We start from the raw sequence: 19,075 nt of genomic DNA on the forward strand, positions 1-19,075 counted from the left end.
GTGCCACCCTTCCTCCTGACCCTGGCATGGTACAGAATGACACATACTGGTAAGTCAGCTGTTCAGTAAGCTACATTCCAGAGGCGAGTACTTGAGGAAGCAGAATCAGGACCCTCCCCACCCCCAAACTTGAACAGCCTTCAAATTTTGAGTAATAGTTTCAGGTGGTTTTAGGTAAACCATTCTCAGCAAGGATTTGTGTCCAAGGTTTCAGTATAGTTACAAGAGCCAGTGGAGTGGTTTCATAATTGCTGTATTGTTAGTCAAACGCTGTAATTAGGGATGACTTCAGAAGCCTAAGATTCTTCTATGGGTGACACCCTGAATCCGTACCCTGTTGTACGCCATATCCTTTTATGAAAAAAACAAACAAACAAACAAGGTTTTGTTTCCTTTTGTTTTATACCCTGAGTTGGAAACCCGTTTTCCTGTGTCTCGGATGTTTAGGAAAGAGAGCTCCCCCAACTCCGCTGCTTTTTTTGTACAGGACAGGCAGGCAGATGAAAAAGAACAGAGGCAGAATGAAACATTTTGCAGACTGGAGATCCTGGGAGCATTATTCCTTGGCTAGTATTTCATTTACCAAAATGAAACGGAGGGAAACACACACACACACACACACACACACACACACACATATTTCTGTTCACTGAGTGTTAGTACCCTCATATCACATAAACAACGTTCACTTTTGTGTCACGACAGGCTGTGGGGGTGGGGGGGAGGGTAAAAAAAGGCATTGCTAAGAGCCTTTTCCCTGTCTAGCATACATTATTAAATTAACTTTGTTTTTTGTTTTTTTTGTTTGTTTGTTTGTTCTTGTTTTTTCGAGACAGGGTTTCTCTGTATAGCCCTGGCTGTCCTGGAACTCACTCTGTAGACCAGGCTGGCCTCGAACTCAGAAATCCGCCTGCCTCCTGCCTCCCAAGTGCTGGGATTAAAGGCTTGCACCACCACTGCCTGGCTTAAATGAACTTTAAACTTGAATCCTAATCTTCTTTATCTTTTATTCACCATTATTGATATGAGAAAATGTTCAGATGGAGAGGAATGTGACTATTAACAAGCTGTTGATGAATTTGAAGTATTTATACTGAAATTACTTGTATTTTTTAAACGTGTATCACTTGCCTACACCTCAAGTTCTGTCTACAAGTTGCCCTTGTGAAAGAGCCAAATTGAGTCATTCGTAAAATGTGACTGACAGTTTTTTTTAATGCTCATCCTTCTTAAACTACGTTGACTGAAGGCTTGTAATTTTTATATATGAAGGAGGCTTGTTATACTCTGTAGTCAATAATTATAGGGGAGATGAGACAGCTCTTCATGTATCCCATTTAAAAGACTCTTAGTAGAACCGATGCCTGATATTTATAGTCTCTCACAATTACTTATGGAGTTATTTATTCCCCATTTTCTTTCACTGAGGATTTCAAGTTGCTATATAATGCTTTGTAGCTTATAATTTGCCTTCACATACGTCATCTTTAATCTTTATGAGGATCTGGGGAAACAGGTATTATTAGTGCTATTTGCAAATGAGAAGCTGAGCCTCAGAGAGATGAAATAAACTAACTCATGGACTTACAGTTAGGAAGGAGCAGGACCCAGGGTACTGATTGATGGCCTCTCATTGCATGCCCAAGAAGAATACAGTATGTCCTTGGGACATCAAGCAAGCATTCAGGAAGGACCCAGAGTCAACAATGATAACAAATTTTCTGTTTCACATGAAAGCCAGTCTAGGATACTTTAGTTTCTTTGGGAGAACTTATATGAATATAAAGAAAAAAAAATAAAGAACAGAAATTGAAATAATTTCAGTGAGATCTAAGCATTTTCTAATTCTATAGGAAAACCACATAGTTCTATTCCCAGCATCCATGGGAAGGTGGGGCAGTTCACAACTGCCTACGGTTGCAGTGGACTAATGTCCTCTTCTGGCCTCTACAGGTACTGCACTCAAGATGTGTGCACCCAACACACACACACACACACACACACACAAATTCAAAAACAATAATAAAATATTTTTTGAAGTATGGTGTGAGGATAAAAGGGGAGCCGAAAGGCCTAGTGAGGAGGGTTCTTAAAAGGGAGGAAGCAGAGTGGGAAGATGTACATTCCTGTCAGCTGGAGTAAGGATGACAAGCAGGGTCAACAAGGATGATAAACGGTTTATGTCCAAGTTTAAGTCTTCTCGTTTTCTTACTGATTTAAAAAAAAACCAGAAATGATATGTAGTATGTAAATGAAGTAAGTTTTATAGAGTTTTATTGTTCCTTGGACTTTTCTTTTTAACTGACCTATTTTAAATGATTAAGGATTCAAACTATCCAAACTAGAAACAGCCTTTAGAGATTAGAGGTCAAACTACATGTTTAAGATTTTCTCACTCCCAAGACTTTTGTTCACTATATATAATTCATGGAAATGACTAATAATTTTTCATTAAAATCATGATTGGCTGGGCATGGTGGCATAAACCTTTCATTGTAGCTTGATGAGTCGTAGAGGATTGCCAATGAGTGAGGTCAGCTGGGTCTACATAGGGAGTGCCTGTGCAGCCAGTGCTACGGAATCAGACCCCAATTTAAAACAAACCAAAATGATCACTCAAAATGTATGTAATAAAAATTAGAATCAATCCTATTTAGTATTTTTATGATTGGCACTGTTAAACATCATTAGTACGGTATGTAAAACAATCTTAGAATTGTTACCACAGGGTTACAGCTTAAATGCTGTAGGATGTTTGGCCATGGTATGAACCCAGAGATTGTATTATTTATTGAAATAACCTGTTTCTAGTTGTGGTATGGCTCGGCTCTAGCACACAGCTTTAATCCCAGCACTTGAGAGATGCGTGGCTTTAATCCAAAACAATAAAGGTATAGTATGTAGAAAGAAGCCCCCATGTTTGTGATGTCTAATTGAGTGGAAAAAAAAGTGACTAATGAGATTTGACAGAGTAGGATATGTTCCAACTCTCACGAGAAGAGAAAGGAAAGGAAAGCTACTCAAGGGGCAGTGCAGAGAGAAGGAGGCAGGCAGTTTTACTGGGACAGTTTTACAGAAGACGGGTTGCAGAGAGAGAACAAGCTAGATGCCAGTGACTGAGCCAGGAGATTAGAACATGTTGCCCAAGTGAGTATGACGACAAGCAGAGCCATTCAGGAGAAGGGAAGAGAAGCCACATTGAATCTGTTAGTGTAGAGAGGGGTTTTGAGCCAGAACAGCTGAGTTGAACTCTACAGTGAGAGTTCAGAAAGAGATAGAAAGGGGTGAGTTTATTCAGTCTCAGAAGCTGAAAATATTCTAGACTGAGATAAGATTGTAAGGAGGCTAGAAGCCTCCAGGACTAGGCCTAGGAGACTGAGGCAGTAAGCCACCAAGACAACAGTTATTTCAAGCAAATAAAACTTACAGCTACAGCTACATCTTAACTTTTAAAAGCTAGCTACTTTATTTTGAGCCAAGATTGTTTCTTTACCTGTTTGTTTGTTTGTTTGTTTGCTTGTTTGTTTGTTTAAGATAGGGTGTCACCTCATAACCTTATCACCTGGACTGATACTTGAAACAAAATGGCCTTGAACTCAGTCTGCTTCTGCCTCCCAAGTGCTGGGATTAAAGGCATGGGCCACCACTCTGTGACTCTACATTTTTCAAATGTGTTTTATTTTTAAGCAAAATATGTCATAATTTTCCCCTTTGCTCCTAGCCTCTCCCATGCAGAGCTCTCCTTCACTGCATGGCCTCTCTTTCCTTAGTTCTTATTATTTAAATGACTACCTCTGTGCTTGGGATAGAGCTCAGTTAGTACAATGCTTCCTTAGCATCCATGGAACCATATCCCCAACACTGACTAAATCAGGCAGTGCATGACTATAATCCCAGTGTTTGCAAAAGGAGGAGAATGGATTCGAGTGAGAGGAGGGCATGGCCATAACAAGTTCAAGGCCAGCCTGGGGTACTCTCTCTACAAAAAAATTGTGAAAATATGCAATGACAAAATTTACGTGTAACTGGAGATACTTCTTTTTAAAGCAATTTTAATATTTGAGATCATAATTTAATTATATTTCCCCCTTTACTTTCCTCTCTCCAATCCTTCCCATGTTCCCCACTCTCTCTCAAATTCATGACCTCTCCTTTTTTGTCCTCTTCTTTATTATTATTGTATATATCCAGATATATTTAAATTATAATTTTAAATCATATCTAGTATATAATATCAGCAATTTTTTTTGTTTGTTCCAAGACAGGATTTCTCTGTATAGCCTTGGCTGTCCTGGAACTCACTCTGTAGACCAGGCTGGCCTCGAACTCAGAAATCCACCTGCCTCTGCCTCCCAAGTGCTGGGATTAAAGGCTTGTGCCACCACTGCCCAGCTCTAATATCAACAATTTAACACAGTATATGTATGTTAGCATATACACTGGTTTCTCCTTATCTCCCTTTTAAGAATTGTGCTAGATAGGTACCAGTATGGTTGACGTTTGAGATCAGTAACTTTTTTTTACAGGAATTATTAGCCAAGTGATTTGGACCTTCACTTTGGTGAAGCGTGCGCATGCGCACGCGCACGCGCGCGCGCGCACACACACACACACACACACACACACACACACACAAGATTCTGTCATGTAATGTTTTCCTGTTATACCTTGGTGCTTTCTAATCCTCTTTTAGAGTAGCTTAAGATTTTATCATTGGGAAGTTGCCACCAAGTGAGACTTCTTGAGTTCAACTCTTGGGATCTACATACTGAAGAAAGACTCTATGCCAATAGTTGTCCTCTGACTTCTAAATGCACGCTCTGAGAGATAGGCCCCCCACTCACACCCAGAATCAATAATTGTAACTTTTTTAAAAAAAAACTTTATTCTTTTTTTTTTTTTTTTTGGTTTTTCGAGACAGGGTTTCTCTGTGTAGCCCTGGCTGTCCTGGAACTCACTCTGTAGACCAGGCTAGCCTCGAACTCTCGAACTCAGAAATCTGCCTGCCTCTGCCTCCCAAGTGCTGGGATTAAAGGCGTGCGCCACCACCGCCCGGCAAAAAACTTTATTCTTAATAAAGAATAAAATAGTTTCTTTTACTGTATAAATTTTGATAAATGAGGACTTGTCCTTGGTAGGTTTACTTTATTTATTTATTTATTTTATTTATTTATTTTGGGTGTAGATACATGGTTATCTTTTCAGAGTGTTTTAGTAGTTTGCAAGCCTACTTATTGTATTTGCAATTTAGTAAATGCTAATGTCACATATTCTTCACGAACTGTTTTGAAGAATGAACCTTTTGCTTCCTTTTAGGTCTTTACATGGATGAGATGGCAACCACACAGATTTCCAAAGATGAACTTGATGAACTCAAAGAAGCCTTTGCAAAAGTTGGTGAGTGCGTTTTATACAGCAACCAGTGGAAAGGCATTTGGTCTTAAAGTGGTATTGCTCGAAATTACCATAAATCAGCCTTTGCCTGAGCAATATAGTGAGACTGACTCCAAAAATCAAACCAGAACTAGACGGATAAAGTTATAGTGAAAACTGTATTAATTCAGGCAGACATTGCTCAACAAGTTAATGGTACTTATCTGAACTCAATCCTGGGAACCCACTTAGGAGGGAACTAATTCCTACAGATTGTCCTGTGGCTTACAAACACATACACATACACTTACACGTACACATACACACACACACATGAAGACATAAAAGTCATCAATTTATTGCTATTTCTATATGAATACTGTATTTATATCATTTGCGGTCTCCCCTCTTTTCCCTCCAACTTCTTCCATGTCTGTGACACTCCCTCTGAAATTCATGAACTCATCATAAGTGTGTATGTATATATGAAGATCTGTGCATGTATGTATAAATTTTTAAATTTTAAAAATATTTTAATAGTATCTAGTATTTAATATGGTCAATCATTTTTAGCGCAGAGTCTGAGTCATTAAATCTGGGCTGCTGTGGCACTTGAAAATTTGATGACACATTGTGTTATTAGAATATTTTGCATATCATGTTTTTCTGAGGTGAGTGTTTGAAGTGAACTCTGAAACATTCAGATTTCACTGTTTTTGTGGTATTTGTTTGTTGAGAAGAGACTCATTCTGTGTCCAGGCTAGCTTTGAACTTACTATGTATACTGTTCATCTTTCTAACAAGCATCAAACAAAGAGGGGAAGAAAGGCATATCGTGATTACATTGTTTTCCCCTGGAACACAGTATTAAACCCAAAACCTCATATATGTCAGGCAAGTCCTCTACACTTTAGCTATCTCCAGGCATTAATATTTTGAGACGGTCTCGCTGAGCTGCTCTGGCTGATACAAACTTGTGATCCTTTCACCTAACCCAGGAATCGGAATTATAAATACATGCCAACACATGGCTTGCTTTTTTTGTTTATTTGGTTGTATACATAAATACTGGACCAACTATCTATCAATAAGTAACATTGCCATCTTTTCCTTTCACTTTTTATTTTGAAACAAGGTCTCCTACACTGCCCAGATTGACCTTGAACTGACTCCATAGCCTAGCCAGGTCTAGAATTTGCTTTCTATCCTTCTTCCTTGGCATCCCCAGTAGCTGGGGTTGCAAGCCTGCACCACTAGGCCCAGTTTTGTTTTGTTTTGAACCTTTTAACATCATATCACATGCCTTCCAATTCTGTGCCTATGGAAGCAATATATAGTGTTTACATTCTGTGCAAAGAACAAATCCGTAAGGTATACAGTGTAATGGAGTAAGAACTAACTGCTGTTAGGAATACTCACAAGAGAGAGCATGTGCTTAAGCGTTGGCTCCCAACCTGTGGTTATAAACACTTTGCAAAAAACTCTGTCTCCAAAAATATTTACATTACAATTCATAACAGTAGCTAAGTTACAGTTATGAAGTAGCAACGAAAATAATTTTATAGTTGCGGATCACCAAACATGAGGTACTCCATTAAAAGCAATTCTGCATTAGAAAGGTTAAAACCTAGACCAAAGGGAGTAAAGTTGGAGTATATTGTTTTTTTAAATCAGAATTACTCTGAAACTGATGCTAAAAGTCCAATTAATAGAAAATTTAGAAGGATAGCTATCTCTGGTCCCTTTTCATTCATTTATTCATTTTTGAGACAGTCTCTTTTAGACCGTTAGCCTCCAGATTCAGCCCAAGTAGCCCATGATTTCTTCAAACTTGTATTCCTCTTCCTCCACCTCTGTAGTTGAGACTAAAGACATTACCACCCGTTTTAGTGTTTTATTGCTGTGAAGAGACACCAGGACCTTAGCACCTCTTATTTTAAAAAAACAAAAAACACTGGATTGGCAGTTCAGAGGTTTAGTCCATTATTGTCATGTCAAGATAAATAGCATGCAGACAGACATTGTGCTGGAGATGCAGTTGAGAGTTCTACATCTTGACCTACAGGCACCAGAAGGAGACTGTGTACCATACTGAGCATACCTCGTGCATATAAAGACCTGGAAGCCTGCCCTCCAGCAAGATCACACCTACTCCGACAAGGCTATACCATTAATAGTGCCACTTCCTATGGGCCAAGGATTCAAACACGAGTCCAGGGGGCCCATTCCTATTCAAACCACCAGGCCTTTGTCCATGGTAGACAAATTCTCTACCAACTGAGCTACATCCCTACGTATGATCCTAATTTCTATAACAGCATTTATATTAATAGAAACAGCATACCCTGAAGAGAATAATAATCCCCCAGCTAGAGTGGCTATTCGTATCCTATCACAAGGCTAGGTAGAAAAGGTTAAGTTGTTCTGAATCATTTTATATGTGTATATTTTACAAAGCAGTATATTAACTTGCTGCACATATGACTCACTAGGAGAATGGAAGTACATAGGTAGGATTGATGGAAAAGAAAAAGAAAATGAACGCTTGGCAGTGGTGTTGCATGCCTTTAATCCCAGCACTTGGGAGGCAGAGGCAGGCAGATTTCTGAGTTCGAGGCCACCCTGGTCTACAGAGTGAGTTCCAGGACAGCCAGGGCTATACAGAGAAACCCTGTCTCGAAAAACCAAAAAAAAAAAAAAAAAAAAAAAAACAAAAAAAAAAGAAAAAAAAAGAATGAGTCCTTGGTCATAAGATGTGGTGTTATTTTTTATTAATATTTTCTCTTTTGTCAATATCCCTTTAGACCTGTTCTTACCATAATTGTTTTAGAAACATATTTTCTTTCACCCTTGTCTTTTGTTTACATTCGTCTTGCAGTGTTAGGAACAGCTTAGTTTCTTTATGTGTTAGAGTAGGGTCCGTGACTTACTAATGTTTCATTGCTTCATCACTATGCCTAGCTTCCTCAAAGAAGGCCTTGACCTAATGTATTGCCTCTTAGAAATATTTATGTTTACTGTTCCTTTTAAATTAACATTAAATGAGGTGTGACTTACTTCATGAGGCTTGGAGGACTTTTTATGATTTAGCAGCATAATTGCTTTGTTAACACATAATGATAGAGAATTGATCAATTTTTGCCATGGTGAGAAGAGGGTTAAATTATACTTAATAAGAGAGGGATCAATTAGAACAATGGTTCTTAGCCTTCCTCATGTTGCAACTCTTTAATAAAGTTCTTCATATCCTAGTGACACCCCAACCATAACAATATCTTGTTGCTACGTCATAAAAATCATTTTGCTACTGTTTTGGATCATAGTATAAATATATGATGTGCAGGATATCTGATATGCACCCTCTGTGAAAGAGTCGTTGGACACACTGAAGCACATAAAAGCAGGGGTGGGTTGTCTGTGTCAGTGAGTGTGTATGTGTCTGTGGGGGTGGGGTGTGGGAAATGCTGGTGCAGAGTCTATCTTTTAGAAACGATTGAAAAGCTCACCTGACTCTTTGGATATTCCTACAAACCTCTTTGTAGTTTTTACATGGCGTTGGATACAGAGCCCTCAGGCAGCTCTCAAAAGTGTTGTAGAACTAGTTTTTTTTTTTTTTTATTTAAGGATCCTTTATTTATTAAACAAAGCTCTAGAACTTATTTTCCTGGTGATGATGATTATTTTCTACTCTGTGTGGTAAGGGAGAGCAGAGACGACTACTTTGTCTCACTTCATCTGTGACAAAATATGGAAATTGTTTTCCTCATCTATTAACAATAGTAACCTTGATTGCTTAGAAATTCAGCAAAATCACAGTGGGCAGAGAAAATCTCTGTAATCACGACTAATTGCAGGTTTTGTTCAACCAATTAATAGTGCTGTGAAACTCTCTTTACCAGCAATAAATTGACTATTAGGATTTAAAGTTCTTTCACTAGCTTCTTGCACCTGCTTACTGTTCACTTGTAATTATATGCAATTATTTTAATTATACCATCAATTGGCTCAGGATTTCCCTCTGGGTTAATGGAAAGCATAGTGCTACCCTTACCCCAACACAAAACATTTCTGTTTTAATTTAAATGCTGATATCCTGCATGATTTCTTCCTAAAGAGAATAGAGCTTGGTGTGGGGCCTGCCAGGAATCCTTGCAGTCTATAATCTTTACACTAAGGTGGCTAAAGGAAGGTCTCAACAGTACAGGGCTAGCCAAGGCTAGATAGAGAAACCTTGACCTTATGTTTTTGAAACCAGAAGTGGTGGCACACATCTCTGACCCCACTACTTGGGTACATTTCTCAGTGATCAAGGCCAGCATGGTCTAGACCCTGTTTGAAAAAAACATAACCTGCATAGATGATAGATAGATAGATAGATAGATAGATAGATAGATAGATAGATAGATAGTTTTCTCCCCTTGGGCAGTGTCAGAACATGGCTTTAAGCCTAGCACTTGGAAGGCAGAAGCAGATGTATCTGTTTAAGGGTAGCCTGGTCTACCTAAGGAGTCTTAGGACAGCCAGGGGTACACATAGAGAAACCCTGTCTCGAAAACCTAATATATATATATATGTGTGTGTATGTATATATAATTTTGTTTTCATTTTATTTATTCATTTGCAAAGTGAATGTTTACCAGATACAGGATGTCTTTTATATTCTAAGACTTTAATTTTGTATTGTTACTTCCCTCAAATAATAATGAATTTTGGGTGACTTAAAATACTCTTCAGTTTGACTTTGGTCCTGCAACCACTTTCTTAAAAATAGGACTTTGGAGAGCTGGAAAGGTGACTCAGTGTTTATGGCTACTCTTGTAATAGATCTGGGTTCAATTCTCAGAACCCACATAGGAGACTCACAACCTTCTACAACTCTACGTCCAGATCAGATACCCTCTTTTGAACTCTGTGGACAGCTTCAATCACATGTGTACATACCCCCAACACACACATAATTACAACTGAGATATATCTATAAAAAATAGTAATAAGATACGACTCATTTATTTCTTCCCCAAAGCATGCTCTAGGAAACTTTTGTAAACATGAAAGTCGGGATATTTGAAACACAACAATACTGGGGTTGCTTAAGTGACCAGGAATAGTATGGGTGTGTTCCTTTGAGGTTCCCACCAAATGAAGCCAAAACATTTTGGTTGTGGTGATTTTAGCTGTACCAGATTTCTCGCAGTCCAGAAAATGGAACTGTTTCCAATTACTTGATATTCTCTAGTATATAGAAACCACATCACAATGCCACAAAAAATGGAAGTTTAGTCCAGCTTACATTCAGTGTTGAATAAAACTACACTGCTACAAATTTGCTTAATTAGACCTTAAAATATAAAAATATAAGTTGCCGGGCAGTGGTGGCGCACGCCTTTAGTCCCAGCACTTGGGAGGCAGAGGCAGGCGGATTTCTGAGTTCAAGGCCAGCCTGATCTACAGAGTGAGTTCCAGGACAGCCCAGGCTATAAAGAGAAACCCTATCTCAAAAAACCAAAAATAAATAAATAAATAAATAAATAAATATCTATGAGGCTAGTTTTGTCAGTACGTTGTGGAGGTATTGGTTAGTATATAGGAGGAACTGGACGTTCACACAAACACAGGCACATGTGTATGTGTACGTGTGTGTGTCTGTGTCTATATGTGTGTATGTATGTATGTGTATTTCTAGGTTCAAGCCAACACAGATGAATGAACAATCAGATAAATGAATAAAATTGGGCATGATGATATATGCCAGAAATTAAAAAATTTAGAAGTAGAGACAAGAAGAAGATAAATTCAAGGCTAGCTTTAGCTACTTAACAAGTACAAGACCAGCATATGTTACCCTAGACTCTGTCTCATAATACTAAATAAGTATGTAAATACTGTATCTCAACTAAAAAATAAATTAACTAGTGCTCTTTCACTGTGGCATGTGGTTCATTATCTATGGAATATTAGCAGTGGATGTTTGGGGATAGCTTGAAGACCATGTGCTGATGCTGGAAAGTTGTGTAAGGACCTGTGTGAGAATGCAAGCAGGATGGCACACATGTGAGACATGTCCACAGACATGTGTATATCAATATTTGTAGAAAGAAGGGAGTAGCAGCAGGTAGAATACTATAGGCAGAGTGCTAGAAACACACAGAAAAAGATTATAAACATTTCTGAATACCCAGTTCTGGTCCTCTAGATTGATCTAATGTTCAAATCTAGGTGACCTCCACCTTTGGGGGTGTACTCCTGAATGTCTAATATAGAGTATTAATTAGCAAGCTCTACTCTACCCTTAACTGAGATTCATTAAATAGCCACTTTCTGTTTGTTGAACTAGACAACCTCAAGAAGTAGAAGCTGAGCCACAGGGTTAGATACACAACTGAAGATATTTAGTAACAGACTTTCCTTGGCTTTTTTTTTTCCAAGACAGGGCTTCTCTGGATAGCCTTGACCATACTGGAAATTGCTCTGCAAATTAGGCTGGCCCAGAACTCAGAGATTGGCCTGCCTCTGCCTCCTGAGTGCTGCGATTAAGGAGTCCACAAACACTGTCTAGCTAAGTTTTCACACTTTAATACATACTGAAAGCTTGGCTTTACTACTTAAATCTTAGGTTGTAATATATAAAATATATGTATATATGCTCCCATAAAGACATTTTGGCCAGTTGTGTTAAAACATTATTTTTAGAGTCATTAATTTTATTTTGTGTGTTTTCCCTGCATGTGTGTCTGTGTGCCACATGTGTGTCTGGTATCTTCAATGGTCAGAAAGGGGGGTCAGATTCCTTGGATCAAAAGTTCTGAATGATTGCAAGCTACCAGATGCTGGGAAGTAAGACTGAGTCCTCTGCAAGAGCAACAAGTACTCTTAGATACTGAACAATCTCTCCAGCCCCTGGTCAAGTCTTTAAATCAGTGATTTCGTGAATTTTAATAGGCATTCGATATTGTGTGTTTCTATAAAACCATTATTATACACTTGAGTCTCTATCAATTTTTTTTAATTAAGAAGTTTTTAGAATACATTGGGTTAAACTAAACTGAACTTTTTAAATCCCAGCCTTTTGAAAAAATTGTATGTCTCCACTAGGTTGAGTTTCTTCTTTAAATTGTACTGAGCACTGTCCACAATGGGTTAATGGAGAAGTCATCTATGTATTGCAAATGAGGGCACACAGGTGCAAGCTCTTTTCTAGAAAAACATCATATTTAGACAGACTCAAGAAGAGTTAAAGGATCTCTCTCTCTTTCTCTCTCTCTCCTATGAGGGTCAAAGGAAATCCTTGTTTCTCTTACTGTCAGATTTATAACACAAAGTAGCACCTTAAAAGATGCTTTTGAAAGGATGAGTTACAGCGCATACCACCTAGGCAAGGGCAGTGTAAAACAGCAGGCAAAATCAAAACCACTTGAATTCTGGCTCAGCCTTCTCCAGACAAGGACTTAAAATAGCTTAAATAACAGGATGCAAGGGGAGGGAAAACATTTCCTTTTAAGGATATGCATTCTTGGTGTGATTCAAACTTCTGCAGGAACATAAGTTTATTTACTTTGAGGTTACTTGGGGGAGGATGTTGAAGGAGGTAACTGGCATTTAAACTAATACTTGGTAAAAAGAGAATAGTAAGATTTCCTTTCAAACAAAATGCAGATGGGACTCTATATGTGTCATCTGAAACACAGAGAGACACAGATGGAGAGCGAATTCCTTATAACCAACAGTTGGTTCTTTTCTGATGAATTCAGCAGCCAGAGTGAAAGATCATTATGTCTAATAAAATCTTGAGTGCCTCCTAGTGATTTTTTTTCAAGTATAATTTTTTCAGCATTTATTTTTTGAATAAACTTGGTATATTTGTTAAATGTTAGCTCATTACTTTGTGCATGCACTTGGTTTGGCAGCTAGGTAGCCTTCCTTTTTTCCCTGTGGTGAGTTATTATACCCATAATAATCATATTTTCAGAACTACAATGCTCGTAGAAGCATCATGACTGTTGTGGATAACATAAGCTGTATGTAAGTCATTGATTATTTTAATCAGACATTAGAAAGTGTGATGGCATAAGAGACGAGTCTTCCAAATACAAAACTTCTTCCACATCATGCCAGTGTATACTTAGAAGCAATGAATGAGCAACAAACAGGGTCCAGAATGTTGGCAGCTTTAATGAGAAAATAAAGAGCTACCATCATGCATGCTGATTGCAATTATAGTTTCCAGTTAAAACGGCTTTTGATCTGGGTCTGTTTCTTAGATGCTCATATTACTAAGATGTTATGTTCATATCAAATTCAGAATGGGAAAAGTTCACCATCAAACATGGTCTTAGCTTTCATTGGACAATGTTACTGGTAGGATGGATTCTGCTGAAACCAGCATGTATTCCCTCATTTCCCCCACTGCATCTTAGATCCCTTGTCACTGCTTCAGAGATGTACAGCTATGTTTTATTTCTGCTTTTTGAAACTGGAGATTGGAAATACAATCAGCATAAAATGCTTTGAAAATAATTACACACTGTTTTGTGCCTTGTAAGGACTTTACCAGCTGGGACGTTTGTAAAATTAATTGTTAGCTGCTGACATTTTCTGGCTCTCTCTGCCTTCTTAATGGCATTGAAATTGTTCTCTTCCAGTCCTAACAATCCTAAGAAAGGCCCGTTGTGATTTGCTAATACTATCACCAAAATGACACAATGTAAATAGGATTACCATCTATTGAGAAAATACAGGAAGGTAGCCAAGAAGAATTTATGAAAGAAAGATGATACAGTGACACAATTTCTCTCCCTCCTTGCCCCCCCCTTTTTTATGACTTGATTTTTCTGTGTAACCCCTGGCCAACCTGGAACAAACTATCTCTCTCTCTCTCTCTCTCTCTCTCTCTCTCTCTCTCTCTCTCTCTCTCTCTCTCTCCTGGGCTGGCCTCAAACACAAAGATCCACTTGCCTCCAGACTTTTGGGATTAAATGTGTGTCTTATTGCCTGGCTAGATGATACACATCTAATCACTAAAAATGTGAAGGACAAATATCCTCAGGAGTTCCAAAGTTTTAGAAAAATTTGAAAGCCATTGGTTCAAGTGAGACTCAAAGATTTGAACTGTTTTTTCGTCTTTTATTTGGGTCCAGCTTAGTGTCTCTGACAGATGGCTGTGATCACTTAGAAAACCAAATTACAGATCAGATGGTTGCTGGGTGGGGACAGGATTAGAACTAAGGGAATGAGATTAAGTGTTATGTGAGATATATTTCCGTCAAATTTTGGTTTCCTGATGAACTGGCATTCCATCTTTTTTGGTGCTTTTCCTGTATTTTTTGGTCTTTGCTACTTAGTTTTGTATTGAAAATGGTCATCAAGGATTAGAGCACTATTTCTCCAGTTCATGTCTGAGAATTAGTTTGTACGGTATTTTAGAGCATTTGACTGTAGAGTTTGGAGTCCAGTAATAGAGCTCGTACTTAGCATGTATAAAGCGTTGGTACTGGGACTAAAGGTGTGCACGACCTATCCCTGCCTTGTCAGAACTTTTAAGTAAATTCCTGTGATGGTTTATATATGTTCGGCCCAAGGAGTGGCACTCTTTAGAGATGTGGCCTTGTTGGAGTAAGTGTGTAACTGTGGGTGGGTGTGGCCTATAAGACTCATCCTAGCTGCCTGGAAGTCAGTATTCTGCTAGCAGCCTTCAGATGAGATCTAGAACTCTCAGCTCCTCCTGCACCATGCCTGCCTGGATGCTACCATGTTCCCACCTTGATGATAATGGACTGAACCTCTGAACCTGTAAGCCAGCCCCAATTAAATGTTGTCCTTATAAGAGTTGCCTTGGTCATGGTGTCTGTTCACAGGAGTAAAACCCTAACTAAGACAATTCCCTAATCAAAACATTTTCATCATGGTCATCTTGGGTCATTTGCTTATTTGTAGATTATTTCTTCCTTTACATTTTAATATACCAAAGCTGCAGTAGCCTAACCATAGGAAGATCATTTAGAGAATCATTTTTAACGTCTGCTTTACTCAGGACTCCATTATTCTCTTGAACTCTATATTTGTCTTAGATTAATGTTTATTTTCATTAGCTCAAAAAACTAGTCCTCAACGTTGAGAGTGCTTTGAGATACAACACTGCAAAACTATAAAACCTATTTTGCCAAAACATGAGAATACACATAAAAATTCTACATCCTGCATAGGGATAGTAGAAATTAGATTACACCAGGACAAAGTATATAGGTGTATAATATATTGTTTCTAAGACTCCTCTTGTTTCTATGATTTAATAATAGCTTTATAAACTAGAAACTATAGTTTCTTATAATCAGGGAGGCTATTTTTACATAAAGCTTTGTATATATTTTTAAAAATACAAGATACATGATACAAACAAAAGATCACTCTCTCATTTAAAATATACATTCCTCTTCCACACATCCTCAGCTTCTAAATATTAAAAAATATTGTAATGAGGCAAACATGTACATTGATGATATTCTTGCAAATTTATTTCTAATCTCTTTTCTTTTTGTTTGTTTATTTGGCTGTTTTTTCCTTCTTTTCATGAAGATCTCAACAGTAACGGATTCATTTGCGACTATGAACTTCATGAGCTTTTCAAGGAAGCTAATATGCCATTGCCTGGATATAAAGTGAGAGAAATTATACAAAAACTCATGCTGGATGGAGACAGAAATAAAGATGGGAAGATAAGCTTTAATGAATTTGTTTATGTAAGTATGTCAAAAATCTATGATTACTAAAAGTCGGTGTTGTTCCACTGTATACTGGGAAACTTAAAATCTAAATACCATTGTATTGAATGGATAAATATTTAATATTAATACTCTGGTACCTTGTAACATTTTTGCCATTTTGACTACTAAATTTAAATTCTTCAGCTATTAGAATGTTTAACAAAATATCAAAAAAAATGTACATTGAAAACAACGAAGCTATAGCACAATGTTCACAGTAGGCAGAAACAATCTCCTGCATCATTAGAGAGCATCTATCAATATGCTGAGTAACAGCTTTGAGGCATTCTTTCTCTTCACCATATAGAAGATCATGCTACACAAGTTTACTGATATCATCTAAGACTCAATCTTAGAAGTTTCCTGAGCTGAAGTTTTTGTACTAGTGACATTTAACTGTCTCATTTTCCCCAGGGTGATCATATTGATAATTAAAAGATAGAAGGATGTTTTCAGTCTGTTGGAAGAGGCATTTACACTTTTGTTTCCTTGTCTAGTGTCATAAAATATTCCTCAATGTTTGATGCTGATTTCATAACACTTCTCTGTAAGCATTTAGTTCAGTTCCCGTAGCATGTGTGACAGGCATGTGGTTCATTATCAAGATATATATTTTAGCTGCCAGAATTACAGCCAAGATTTTAGTGAATTATAGATTTTCAGTCTAGATTTGTTAAGAAATTATTGCACGATGATGTTTTAAATAGATGTTGCTTCTTCTCTCACTAAAGAACACTCTTAAGGGGTTGCAAAGATATCTTAACATTTAAGAGTACTAGCTGCTCCTCCAGAGTACCTAGGTTCAACTCAAATGGAGGCTTACAACTGTTTGTGATTCTTCTAGTTGCACAGGAAATGGCACCCACTTCTGGCTTCCCCAGGCTGCACGTGAGTAGGGTACAGCCTATAAACCAGTGCCCTGGTGGCATATGCCTTTAATTCCATGATTTAGGAGACAGAGGCAGGCAGATCTCTGTGAGTTCAAGGCTAGCCTGGTCTACAGAGCTAATTCTAGTACAGCAAAAGCTATACAAATGAAGCCCTGTCTCACAGGGGAAAAACAGATAATTGAAAAGAACACCCTAAAGGTGTGGTACATACCTTTCATCAAGGCAGAGGCAGCCATTGCTGCAAAGAGACCCTGCCTCGGATAAGAAACATGCATGTTTGGGCTTTTGATTTTGTTTGTGTTCGGGGTTTATTTAGTTTGTTTTTTGAGACAGTCTGATTTAAAGTCATGATCATCCTGCCTCGGCCTCCAGAGGGCTGAGGGTGAAAGGCAAATATATACTACCTTAAGATTTTATGTATGTTACCATTTATTTATTGCCTTGGGTTTTAAGACTACTTTTGGCTGTGTAGCTCAGACTGGTCTCCAGTTTATGATTTCCTCCTTACCTCAGCACTCCCAGTGCTGGGATTATAGTGCTGCCTGATTATTTGTGATTTTTTTAAGCTTAAATTTGAGTCAACCTTGCTAGGCATTGTATATACTGCAAGCTAGAAATTAGTGTTTCCTATTTGTTACCCAGTGTGCCTGTCCTCCTTTTCCATACTTCATCTTGGTACCAGCATATCTGCTGTTATAGCATATGCTCTCATCAGTTACCATGACTCATTATGACAACTGAAATTCAGATATGTTCCCTCTGAGCAGAGCTCACACAAAGAACACACCATATGGTCAGGAAACAAATAAACTACAGGGGGCTGGAGAGATGGCACAGTGGTTGAAAGCATAGATTGCTCTTCCAGAGGATCCAAGTTCAAGTACCACCACCCACATGGCAGCTCACAACTGTCTGTAACTCCAAGATAGACACTCTCATGCAGACATACATGCAGGCAGAATACCAAATTAAAAAAATATAAATGATTTCTTAAAACCAAATAGATCTGTCAGATGTGGAGGATGGGTAGTAGTTACTGAAAACTCCAGATTATTATACTTACACAAGTTTTGCCATTTTCCTTGTGAAAAACTGATTTCCTCCCATCATTTCTGTCTCCAGTTATGGCCAAAGTATTTGCTTTGAATTCTGTGTTCAATAGTAAGTTACAAATGATTTGTGATGTCAGCACTTGCATGCCTCTGTGTACTTTGCATGTGTCACTGTGAATTTAAAGCAGGTCAGAATGGTCATGAACTATGGTTAGGTGCTTTTCATTTAACTTACAGCTGAGAGTTAGTAACTACTAGAAAGAAGCAGCCTAAGTCATTATTATCTGCAGTCTTAACTGGTATGTGGAGGACAACATTATAAACTTGTCTACAAAGAAAATGATCTTGATAAAACTTTCAACTTTGTATTTTTTTAAAGACTACAGTTTCCACACATTTAGTGGTTTTTAAGTGACAAGGTAATGTTGACTTAATATGTACTTTAAAAGTAGATGGATACTAATTTGGACAAAAGCAAGGATTTTCTACAATAAAGGAGTGAGGAGGGGCTGAAGAGTTGGCACAGAGGTTAAAAGCACTGGTTATTCTTCCACAGGTCCTAAGTTCAATTCTCAGCACCCATATGGTAGCCCAGAACCATCTAATGGTATCTAATGCCCTCTTCTGTCATGCATACATACAGGAAGACAGCAGTCATATACATAAATAAGTAAAAAAAAAACAAAAGAAGAATATATTTTTTTTAAATTAAGGAGGACATCTAAGGTCAAAGTAATATTTAGAAGGATTTCCACTCTCTCTTGTTTGAGACAAGATCTGACTCTGTAGCCCTGGCTATTCTAGAACTATGTTGACCAGGCTATCCTTGAACTAACAGAAGTGGACCTGCCTCTGCCTCACATGCTGCAATTAAAAATGTGACCACTATGGCTTGCTTCAACATGAAACAAGCATGTATGAAAAAGAGAGTTGACCAGCATGCTTGAGAGGGAGAGAAGTTTTTTTTCTAGTTGGTCCTCTGCTAATCAAGACACGTGTGCTA

At 38.0% G+C, this 19,075-nt stretch overlaps 1 long non-coding RNA gene across 1 annotated transcript in view; it reads left to right on the forward strand.

The window, feature by feature from the left end:
• The window catches only part of LOC114633706, a 60,172-nt gene extending 44,072 nt beyond the window's left edge, over positions 1-16,100 (forward strand). The window contains exons 2-3 of the long non-coding RNA XR_003713226.1: positions 5,317-5,397; positions 15,943-16,100. This is a non-coding gene — a long non-coding RNA (uncharacterized LOC114633706). The remainder of the gene's footprint in view (positions 1-5,316; positions 5,398-15,942) is intronic.
• The last annotated feature ends 2,975 nt before the right edge of the window (positions 16,101-19,075 follow it).

Source organism: Grammomys surdaster, unplaced genomic scaffold (genome assembly GCF_004785775.1).
Source record: "Grammomys surdaster isolate TR1022 unplaced genomic scaffold, NIH_TR_1.0 740, whole genome shotgun sequence".
NCBI lineage: Eukaryota > Metazoa > Chordata > Mammalia > Rodentia > Muridae > Grammomys > Grammomys surdaster.